The 11,573-nt window shown below is 37.3% G+C and overlaps 1 pseudogene; it reads left to right on the forward strand.

The window, feature by feature from the left end:
- Positions 1 to 134: 134 nt before the first annotated feature.
- LOC102250470 lies at positions 135 to 11,270 on the forward strand (annotated as a pseudogene).
- Positions 11,271 to 11,573: the final 303 nt, after the last annotated feature.

An 11,573-nucleotide genomic window follows, 5' to 3' on the forward strand; every position in this document is an offset into this window, starting at 1 on the left:
TTGCAGCTGAGAGGCTGGCAAGTGAGGCAGCGAACGTTGGAGTCTGCAGCAAGCAAGCCTCGTGCTCGCTTCAGTGCCTGGCTGCCGGCCGTCATCTTGGCTGACAGTTAATTTGCATATACTCACTGATTAGCCAATGAAAAGGGTAGCGGTCGTACGCTAATTACCATGTTTCTCTTTTATTAGTGTAGATTAGATTCCTTCCCATCATGACTTTGCAAGAAACTTGTCCCATCTCAAAACACACCTGCTATACTAGTAAACCATGTCTGTGCTGGTTATTTGCAACTAGCCCAGAGATGAGTTGGTGCTCACTTAATTGTGGCTCTGAGAGCTAAATTTTAAATATTCAAGTATTTTGCAAGCCTGTTCTTGAAACATGGGTATCTTGAAATGAGCCACAGTTTACATGATGAAACTGTAAAGCATACATATGAATTAGGGCTTTTCCTCCTCTTAGGAATCTGGTTTACTGACATGCCACTGAGCTTACAGATGTGATCATTTCTTAACAATGCTATGAACCTTTTTAAAACTAAGCAATTTGTAGGTCATAAACAGATTGTCAGCCTCATGCCTTACCACTTGCATGCAAATGGTTGAGCACAATTATTTAAAAATTATTTTCTGGAGATTACTGGTGAGGAAAATTAATTTTCACAACTTTTCTAGATTTCCTATTACCAATAGATGACTTCTAATGAAGAAATGCAAGACAGTTCTGCTTACTTCAAGATGATCTATCAATTTGTCTTAAATGTTTCTCTTTGGTTTTAGCTGAGTTTTTAGTCTATGCACATATTCAATATATTGCATGTCTGTTCTTTCTTTAATTATTCCCCCTAAGGTTATTTTTATTAGGCATTATGGAGCCAGAACAAGGTACTTTTCTGCTCAGTCCAAGTTAACTGAAGCCACAAGAACTCTTATAGGAAATCAGTGGAACAGATGGGCCAGTAAAGCAGAGCTAAAAGAACCGATAAAAGAGTTCTACTCAGGGTGTCTTAACAACGGCCAAAGGATTAGAGGCATTTTCATTTGGCTTTGATTTTTTAAGCTATTTTTTCTGTGGGCAGACAGAGCCACAAATTTAAGGAAACAATACTTCTTCTCTAGTTACTGTAACTGCTGACACAAAACCATCAATCTTACTAAAGCCACTCACAGAATACAGGAACCCATATCACAAAAGAGTGTTCTATGGGTGAAAACACTGTTATCTAAGGGAGCAGTGTTGCAAAGTGGCATTGTGGTTTATAGTCAGTATACATGTTATTCAGGACTTCCTATAATTATAGGTTTCAGTGATGTTCATTTGTTTTATTCCAGCTTTAATTGAGCATCCTTATGACCATTATTTAGAACTATATATCTGATAAATTGTTGCCTCCATTTCATTTAGCTTTTTCTGGAGTTTCCTCCTTTTATTTCATTTTGGGTTGTTGATTTGTCTTCCCTTTTTTGCTCTCCCCTTGTATTTGTTTCCATTTATTAAATCATATGGCTATGCTCCTAGTCTTTGTGGGGTGGCCTTATACAATAAGTGTTCTCTGGGACTCAGTGGTGCAGGCTATATGATCTGCTGAGCTGGATGATCTAGGAATGTCCCTTGTAATTGGGTTGTGATTGTTGTCTTTCTCATGGGTGGGATCTCCTCTCAGGCTAGCTGACTGTGAGGCTCATCCTCAACCATATCATGTGAACTGTTGTGCAGGTGCTAACATAACAAAACCAAACACAACAAACAAAATAAGAAATAAGCAAACAAAAAAGAAGCATAAGACCACTGGTTAAAAACTCTGTCTAATTGACTAATTTGAATCAGGATGTAGATCTATTAATGTTAACAGCTATTGATGACTGAATATAGAGAAGAGGGTTGGATGTATAGATATATGGATATTATTGTTTAGAAGAGGTGTCCCCTTCCATAAAAAATTCAGGCAGCTGTTCTCCTAGGGTTCTTTCTCTTTTTTGTCTCTTTGCTTCACTGGAACTTACTTCAAGCTCACTCTGCCTCTGTCTCACTAAACATCTATGCCTCTAAAGAATTTATTTTAATATTTCTTGAAAATCTGGCCTACTAGCAACAAATTCCCTCAATTTTTGTTCATCTGAGAAAGTATTATTTCCTTCTCTTTTTGAGAGATAATTTTTGAAGGGTACAGAATTTGTGGGTGGTGTTTTTTCTCTCTCTAAACATTTTAAATATATCACTCCATTTTCTTCTTGCTTGCATGATTTCTAGAAGTCAGATATAATGTTTATCCTTGCTTCTGTACAGTAAAGGTGTTTTGTCCTCTAGCATATTTCAGAATTTATCTTTATCTTTGATTTTCTGAGCTCTCAATTTGATTTTTCTAGGTGCAGTGGGTTTTGTTGTGTCTGTTCGTTTGTTTTGGGCATTTATCCTGCTTGGTATTCTCTGCTTCCTGGTTGGTGCCTGACATTACTTTTTGGAAAATTTTAGTCAATATTTATTCTAACATTGTCTCTGTAATTATCTCTTTCTATTATTACTGGTATTTACATTATGTGTTCACTACACCTTTTACAACTTTTATAATTGTCTCACAGTTCTTGGATATTCTGTTCTTTTTTTAATGTCTTTTTAAAAATTTTATTTATTGATTTTGGAAAGAGGGAGGGAGGGAGAGAGAGAGAGAGAGAGAGAGAGAGAGAACATAGATTTGTTGTTCCACATATTTATGCATTCATTGGTTGATTTTGTATGTGTCCTGACCAGGATTCAAACCCACAACTTTGGCACATCAGGACAATACTCTAGCCAACTGAGACACCCAGCAAGGGCCTATTGTTCTTCTTTTTTCAATTTTTATTCTCTTTGCTTTAAAGTTTGGGAAGTCACTGTTGTCATAATCTCAAGCTCAGAGATCCTTTTCTTACATCAGTACAGTCTACAGCTGAGCCCACCAAAGGCATTCTTCAATTGTATTAGTGTTAATCTCCATAATTTATGTTTTGTTCTTTCTTAGAATATTGATTTATTTATATTATCTATCTGTTTTGTCATGTTGTCTACTTTTCCATTAAATCCCTCAGCCTACTAATCATAGTTTTTTTAAAAAAATAAATATCTTATCTGATGATTCCAAAATTCCTGACATATTTGATTCTGTTTCTGATGCTTGTTCACTCTCTTCAAATTGTTCGTTTGTGGGTATTGGTTTTTTGTTTGTTTATTTACTTGCTTTTTACTATTCATTGTAATTTTTGTTGAAAACTGAAGATGATGTACTGGGTAAAAGAAATTGCAGTAAATAGGCCTTTAGTAATGTGATGGTATGGTATGTTGAAAGGGGAAACATTCTGTAGTCACATGATTAGGTCTTATTCCTTTGGTGAACTTATGCCTCTGGAACAAAACTTCACCGTACTTCTCAATTCCATGCTTCCTCCACATGAAAAAGAAACACTACTACGAACGTGATTTTGTCATTTCTTTTCCCCCAAGTGGAATTTTAGAGCTGGCTAAAGTTGGATGTTCTTCCACCCTCCCCCCAGGTAGATGATATTTTTATAAAATCCCAGCAAGCTATTAGTCTATGATAAAATGCTTTCTCTTGAGGGTAGGTCATGTTAAGAACAGAACATTCTGGTGTATTTCAAAAGTTTTCTTTTTTAATCTCACGTCTAGAGCACAAGGGGGTTTTGTTTTACAATAAATCTGAAGATCTGGAGCTAAACTCACAAAAGCAGGAGGATCTCACTATGTCTGGGGTCCCCCTGGAGATTTTAACTCTTAGGCTTGTTCATTCTGAGCCTCCAGCAATATGTCAATTACAGTTTTGGTTTTCCTATCCAGGCACTAGATTCTATAGGGTTTTTGCTGATGGATTTCTACTCTGGTAAATTGTGCTTCTCTGTGTAACTGTCTAATGCTCCTAATTTTAGAGCAGTAATTTGTCCTGTGACAGTACTTCTCTGATGGTTTTTAGAAGAGTTGTTGATTTTTTAGTTTATACATATTTTTACTTCTTAGGACAAGCTGGTGACTTCTAAGCTCCTTAAATGCTGGACTGTTGATAAGAAGTAAACCACTTTATTTCAAAATCTTGAAGTATTTACCTGAAACAAAGACAGTAGAGTCTACCAATAAAATGATTTAAGACTTTGAAATCATGAAGAGGTAACACACCCAAAGTTTTTAGTTACTGAGGCTGATGTTCTGTTACTAAATTTTTCTGAGAAAATAACATAAAGAAGTGATTTGTGAATATCAAGCAAGAAATAGCTGTTTAATTTAATTATAAGGGAGTTAAAATATTTTAACACTGTTGCAAATGTATATTAAATTTTCTTTAAGCAAAAAATAAAATTTCTTGGATTTGAACATGGCGGCTGACAGGACAGCAGGAAGGGAGAGAGTATCAGTGAGTAAAGGAGCAAGAAGAGTATGTGTGAACATGTGTGGTGAGTGTGGGGGGAGTGAGGGCCAGTTAGACATTGCAGAAGTCCCAGGCACTGGCAGATAGGGCTCTCCTAGACAGGGAGCCCTTGCTACCACTGAGGGCACTCCCAGGCCAGTGCAGTTTTAGCATGGAATGCATGCCATCTTGTAGATGAGAGCAACGGAGGCCAAAAGTGCAGCCACACCAACACCTAGACCAACCTTGAACACCACCTCTGGACCTGTGCAGGGGGTTGCTTGCAGCCATAACCCACATGGAACCACCACCATGCCCCAGCAGTGAGCAGTGTAGTACCATTCTGCAAGTCCCAGACAGTTATAGTGAGCACAGCCAGAGAGACTTCCTGAGCTACATCTCCTCACCAGAGCACAAACCTAGCATCCCAGGATCCTGTGCTACAAGTCCCCATGTTGTTAGTGCAAGCCAGGAATCCCCACACTTGCCTGTTCCCCTGTCGCAGTACAGAGCCTCAGACCAGTGTGTTTTCCACCCCCTGGCATGGACTGAGCTTCCATGCAGGTGTGAGCTCCACCCCGGCTCTGACATAGCTGTCACTGAGCGCGAGCGCCATCCCTGGCCCAGCTCAGAACTGCTCATGTGACCTGGCATGCCCATCCACAGGTCACAGGACCATGCTGCATGTACACTACAAGAGGGATATAGGGGTAGGGCACCATCCTGCCTTGGGTGCCAGGGCTGCACAATGAATTGCATGCAGAGGGCTCTGGGCCCTCACAGAGAGTTCCACACCAAAGGAACTGTGCTCGCACTCCCACTGACCCTGAGAGTCTGAACCAGACAACTGAGAGAAGGGGGTACAATTCAAAGCAGAGATAATAAAGGTGTGAAACTAAAGGCAGAACCAGCCTCCAGTCTAGCAAATACAAGATCATTGAACACTAGGTGCTTCAAACCCTCAGACCCCAGGCAGGGAGCCCAGGGCTATAAAGAGACAGCAAAAATGGGGAGAAAAAGAAACAACCTGCAAAGGAAAGGAGGAATCACCAGAAAAGGAACTAAATGAAATGGAGGAAAGCAATATGTCAGAGAAAGAATTCAGAGTAAGGGCCACACAGTTGCTAAACTGGCTGGACTACAAAATTACCGACTTATGTAAGAATTGAGGAAATGAAGAATGATATAGCTACAATAAAGAACACAACGGAAGGTTTGAACAGTAGACTCGAAGAAGCAGAGGACCAAATCAGCGAGTTAGAAAACAGGGTAAAAAAAAACACCCAATCTGAACAACAATTGATATTAGAAAGCAGTAGGAGAGATTAAGGGAGCTTTGGGACAACATGAAATGTAGCAACATCCATAAAATAGGGATGCCAGAAAGACAATAAGAGGAGCAAGGATTAGAAAACCTATTTAATGAAATAATGACAGAAAATTTCCATGATTTGTGGAAGAAAAAAGTCACACAAGCACAGAGAATCCCAAACAAGATGAACTCAAAAAGACCCACACCAAGACATATCATAATTACAATGGCAAACATTGACAACAAAGAGGGATCTTAAGGGCGGCAAGAGAGAAATAGAGAGTTACCTAAAAGGGATCTCCCATTAGATTATCAAATGATTTCTCAACAGAAACACATCAGGCTAGACGAGAATGGAATGAAGTATACAAAGTGATGCAAATCAAGGGACTGAATACAAGAATACTCTAACTAGCAAGGCTATCATTCAAAATTGAAGGGGAAATCAGGAGCTTTGCAGACATGCAAGCCAGCAATGCAAGAAACACTAAAAGGACTGTTGTAAAAAGAATAAATTAGAAAGGGAGGAAGGAACACTGGCATAAAGAATAAAAATGGCTACAAACAAATACCTATCAATAATAACCTGAAATGTAAATGGATTAAATGCTCCAATCAAAAGACATAGGGTGGCTGAATAGATAAGAAAACATGATCCATATATATGCTGTCTACAAAAGACCCACCTTAGAAAAAGGAACTCACACAGACTGAAAGTGAAGAGATGGGAAAAAAAAATTTCAGGCAAATGGAAATGAAAAAAAAGCTGGGATAGCAATACTTATATCTGACAAAATACACCTCAAAGTGAAGGCCATAACAAGAGATAAGGAAGGCTACTTCATAATACTAAAAGGATTGATACAACAAAAATATATAACTCTGGTAAACATATATACACCCAATACAGGAGCACCCAAATATGTAAAAAAAAAAAAAAAAAACTTCTGAAAGATATCAAGGGAGAGTTCAACAGCAATAAGATCATGATAGGACTTTAATACTTCACTGACATCACTGGATAAATATTCTAAACAAAAAAAAATCAACAAAGGAACAGAAATTCTAAATGACTCACTAGATCAGCGGTTCTCAACCTGTGGGTCGCGACCCCTTTGGGGGTCAAACGACCCTTTCACAGGGGTCACCTAAGACCATCGGAAAACACATATAGCATATCGGATATTTACATTACGACTCATAACAGTAGCAAAATTACAGTTATGAAGTAGCAACAAAAATAATTTTATGGTTGAGGGTCACCGCAACATGAGGAACTGTATTAAAGGGTCGCAGCATTAGGAAGGTTGATAACCACTGCACTAGATCATATGGAATTAATTGATGTCTTCAGAACATTTCACTCTAAAGCTGTGAAATATACATTCTCCCCAAGTTCACATGGAACATTTTCAAAGATAAACCACATATTAGGATACAGGTTAAGTCTCTAAAATACAGAAAATTGAAGTCATATCAAGCATCTTCTCAGATCACAATGGCATAAAATTAGAAATGAACTACAATAAAACAATTTTTAAAAAATCAAACATCTGGAGGCTAAATAGCATGCTACTGAACAATGATTGGGTTCCCAAAAAGATCAAATAGAAATAAAAAACATCCTGGAAAAAAATTACAATGAAAACACAACAATCCAAAAAATGGGACAGAGTGAAAGCAGGTCTGAAAAAGAAATTCATAGCATTACAGGCCTCCCTAAACAAATAAACAAACAAACAAAAACTAGTAATACATTATCTAACCTAACAACTTAAAGAATAGAAAGAGAGCAATAAGAAAAGCCCACAGTAAGCAGAAGGCAGGAAATAATAAAAATCAGAGCAGAAATAAATGGCATTGAGACAAAAAAAAAAGTGATCAATAAAACCAAGAGATGGTTCTTTGAAAGAAAAAGTAAGATTGATAAACCTCTAGCCAGGCTCACCAAGAAGCAAAGAGAGAGGACCCAAATAAACAAAATCAGAAATGAAAGAGGTGAAGTAACAACCAATTACACAGAAAAACAAACGATTATAAAAAAATTACTATGAGCCACTCTATTCCAAAAACTGGACAACCTAGACGAAGTGGAGATATTTCTAGAAAAATACAATCTTCCTAAACTCAATCAGGAAGAATAAAAATATCTGAATAGGCTGATAACTACTGAGAAAAATGAAGCAGTAATCTCAAACTTTCCAGCAAACAAAAGCCCTGGGCTGGACAGTTTCACAGGGGAGTTTTACCAAACATTTAAAGAAGAACTAAAACTTACCCTCCTCAGACTATTCCAAAAAAATTCAGGAAGAAGAAACATTTCAAGTTCTTTCTGTGAAGCCAGTATTACCCTAATCCTGAAACCAGATAAAAACACTACAAAGAAAGAGAATTACAGGCCAATATCCCTGATGAACATAGATGCTAAAATCCTAAACAAAATTCTAGCAAATTAGATCCAGCATTACATTAAAAAGATCACACACCATGACCAAGTCAGATTTATTCCGGGTACTCAAGAATGGTACAATATCCACAAATCAATAAATGTGATACACCACATAAATAAATTGAGAGACAAAAATCACATAATCATATCAATTGATGCAGAAAAAGCATTTGAATAAACCCAACACCCTTTCTTGATGAAAACTCTCAGCAAAGTGGGAATAGAAGAGGTACAACATAATAAAAGCCTTATATGACAAACCTATAGTCAACATCATACTCAATGGGAAAAAACTAAAACCATTTCCCCTAAGAACAGAAACAAGACAGGGATGCCCACTTTCACCACTCCTGTTCAATATAGTACTAGAAATGCTAGCAATAGTGATCAGACAAGAAGAAGAAATAAAAGGCATCCAAATTGGAAAAGAAGGAGTAAAAATGTCATTATTTTCAGATGACATGATATTGTACCTATAAAACCCTAAAGACTCCATCAAAAAAAACCCCAAAACTGCTAGACTTTATAAATGAATTTGGCAATGTAGCAGGATACAAATTAAAATCCAGAAATTGATGGCTTTTTTATACACCAATAATGAACTCACAGAAAGAGAAACTAAAAAAAAAAAAAATCCCATTTACCATTGCAACACAAAGATTGATACCTAGGAATAAACTTAACTGAGGAGGTAAAATACCTGTACTCGGAAAACTACAGGATGTTGAAAAAAAGAGATAGGAGAAGACATAAAAAAATGGAAGAATATACTGTGTTCATGTTTTGGTAGAATCAAAATCATTAAAATGTCCATATTACCCAAAGCAATATATAAATTCAATTCAATCCCCATTAAAATAACAATGGCATATTTCACAGACTTAGAACAAACCCTCCAAAAATTCACGTAGAATAAAAAATGACCCTGAATTGCCACAGCAATCCTGAGAAAGAAGAACAAATTTGGAGGGATTACAATCCAGCAATATTAGAAAGCCACTGTTCTCAAAACTGTCTTGTACTTACACAAGAACAGGCATATAGAATAATGGAACAGAAAAGAGAATCTAGAAATCAACCCAAGCCATTATGCTGAATTAATATTTGTTAATATTTGACAAAGAAAGCAAGAGCATACAATGGAGTCAAGACAGTCTCTTCAATAAATGGTACTGGGAAATTGGACAGATAGGGCAAAACAAATGAAACTAGACCAGCAACTTACACCATACACAAAAACAAACTCAAAATGGATAAAAGACTTCAACTTAAGACGGGAAACCATGAAAATCTTAGAAGACTCCCTAGGTAGCAAAATATTTCTTAGCAATATCGTTAACCAATACAGATCCTAGGATAATGGAAACTAAGGAGAAAATAAACAAATGGGACTACATCAAAATTAAAAGCTTTTGCACAGCAAAAGAAACCATCAACAAAACAATAAGAGAGGCCACTGCATGGGAAAACATATTTGCCAACATTATCTCTGATAAAGATCTAATCTCCAAAATTTATAGGGAACTCATACAACTTAACAAAAGGCAGAAAACAATACAATCAAAAAATGAGCAAAGGACCCTTTTTGAAAGTGGACATACAGAAGGCCAGAGACACATGAAAACATTCTCAAAGTCACTAATTATCTGAGCTATGCAAATCAAATGACAATTAGTTATCACCTTACACCTTTCAGAATGACTATCTTTAACAAATCAACAAACAAGTGCTGGTGAGGATGTGGAGAAAAAGAGACCCTTGTGCACTGCTGGTGAGAATGCAGACCAGTGCAGCCACTGTAGAAAACAGTAAAGTGTTTCCTCAAAAAATTAAAAAATGGACCTCCTATTTGACCCAGTAATCCCACTTCTAGGTATATATCCCAAGAAAACAGAAACACCGATCAGAAAGGATATATGCACCCCTATGTTCATAGCAGCACAATTTACAATAGCTAAGATTTGGAAACAGCTAAGTGCCCATCAGCAGATGAGTGGATTAAAAAACTGTGGTACAGAACCATGGTTGGTATATGATAGGAAAAGGAGTCTGTAAACAGATTTGGCTAGGCTTATTTGATGATAGATCTTCAGCAATTCCAGACTTCAGGGATCCACAAAAAGTGAAAGAGTTCCTACAAGAAAAATATGAAAAGAAAAGATGGTATGTCCCCCCAGAACAAGCCAAAGTAGTGGCATCTGTTCATGCATCGATTTCAGGCTCCTCTGCCAGTAGCACAAGCAGCACACCTGAGGTCAAACCACTGAAATCTCTTTTAGGAGATTCAGCGCCAGCCCTGCACCTAAATAAGGGCACACCTAGTCAGTTGACTGAGCTGTGACAAATCTGTTACTGTGTGACATTACAGCATCTACCCTACACAAGAATGATTCTGAGGCATGTCCCCTGTTATAGGTCGCTCTCAAGGACAGCAGCAGGAAATTAAGTTTGACCTTTTAAGTGATCTTGGCTCAGACATATTTGCTGCTCCAGCTTCTCAGTCATCAGCTACAGCTGATTTTGCTAACTTTGCACATTTCAACAGTCATGCAGCCCAGAATTCTGCAAATGCAGATTTTGCAAACTTTGTTGCATTTGGACAGTCTAGTGGTTCGAGTAATTTTGGAGGTTTCCCCACAGCAAGTCACTCTCCTTTTCAGCCCCAAACTACAGGTGGAAGTGCTGGATCAGTAAAAGCTAATTTTGCTCATTTTGATAACTTCCCCAAATCCTCCAGTGCTGATTTTGGAACCTTCAGTACTTCCCAGAGTCATCAAACAGCAACAACCTTTAGTAAAGTTGCAACAAATAAAGCTGGTCTTCAGGCTGCAGACAAATATGCAGCACTTGCTAATTTAGACAATATCTTCAGTGCTGGATAAGGTGGTAATCAGGGGAGTGGCTTTGGGACCACAGGTAAAGCTCCTGTTGGTTTTGTGGTTTCACTTTCCAGTCAGTCAAGTGTGTCTTCAGACAAGTATGCAGCTCTGGCAGAACTAGACAGCGTTTTCAGCTCTGCAGCCACCTCCAATAATGGGTACACTTCCACAAGTAATGCCAGCAGGTACCTTGTCTTTGTGTTCCTGCTTCGTGTTTAAATCTTTTTTCAACTCTGAATAATAATGTTAAATAATAACTGGGGCATAATTTTAAAATTATTGAATATTTTTTATAAATTTGAGGAAACAGTTTAATTTGCTAATTAAAATATAATCCTTGATAAAAAAAATAAATAAAAATAAAATAAAAAAATAACTGTGGTACATCTACACAATGGAATGTAAAAAAGAAGGAACTTTTACCATTTGCAAACAATGGAATAAAAAGAAGGAACTTTTACCATTTGCAACAGCATGGATGGAACTGGAGAGCATTACGCTAAGTGAAATAAGCCAGTCGGAGAAAGATAAATATTACATTATCT

This window comes from Myotis brandtii, unplaced genomic scaffold (assembly GCF_000412655.1).
Source record: "Myotis brandtii unplaced genomic scaffold, ASM41265v1 scaffold514, whole genome shotgun sequence".
NCBI classification, from domain to species: domain Eukaryota; kingdom Metazoa; phylum Chordata; class Mammalia; order Chiroptera; family Vespertilionidae; genus Myotis; species Myotis brandtii.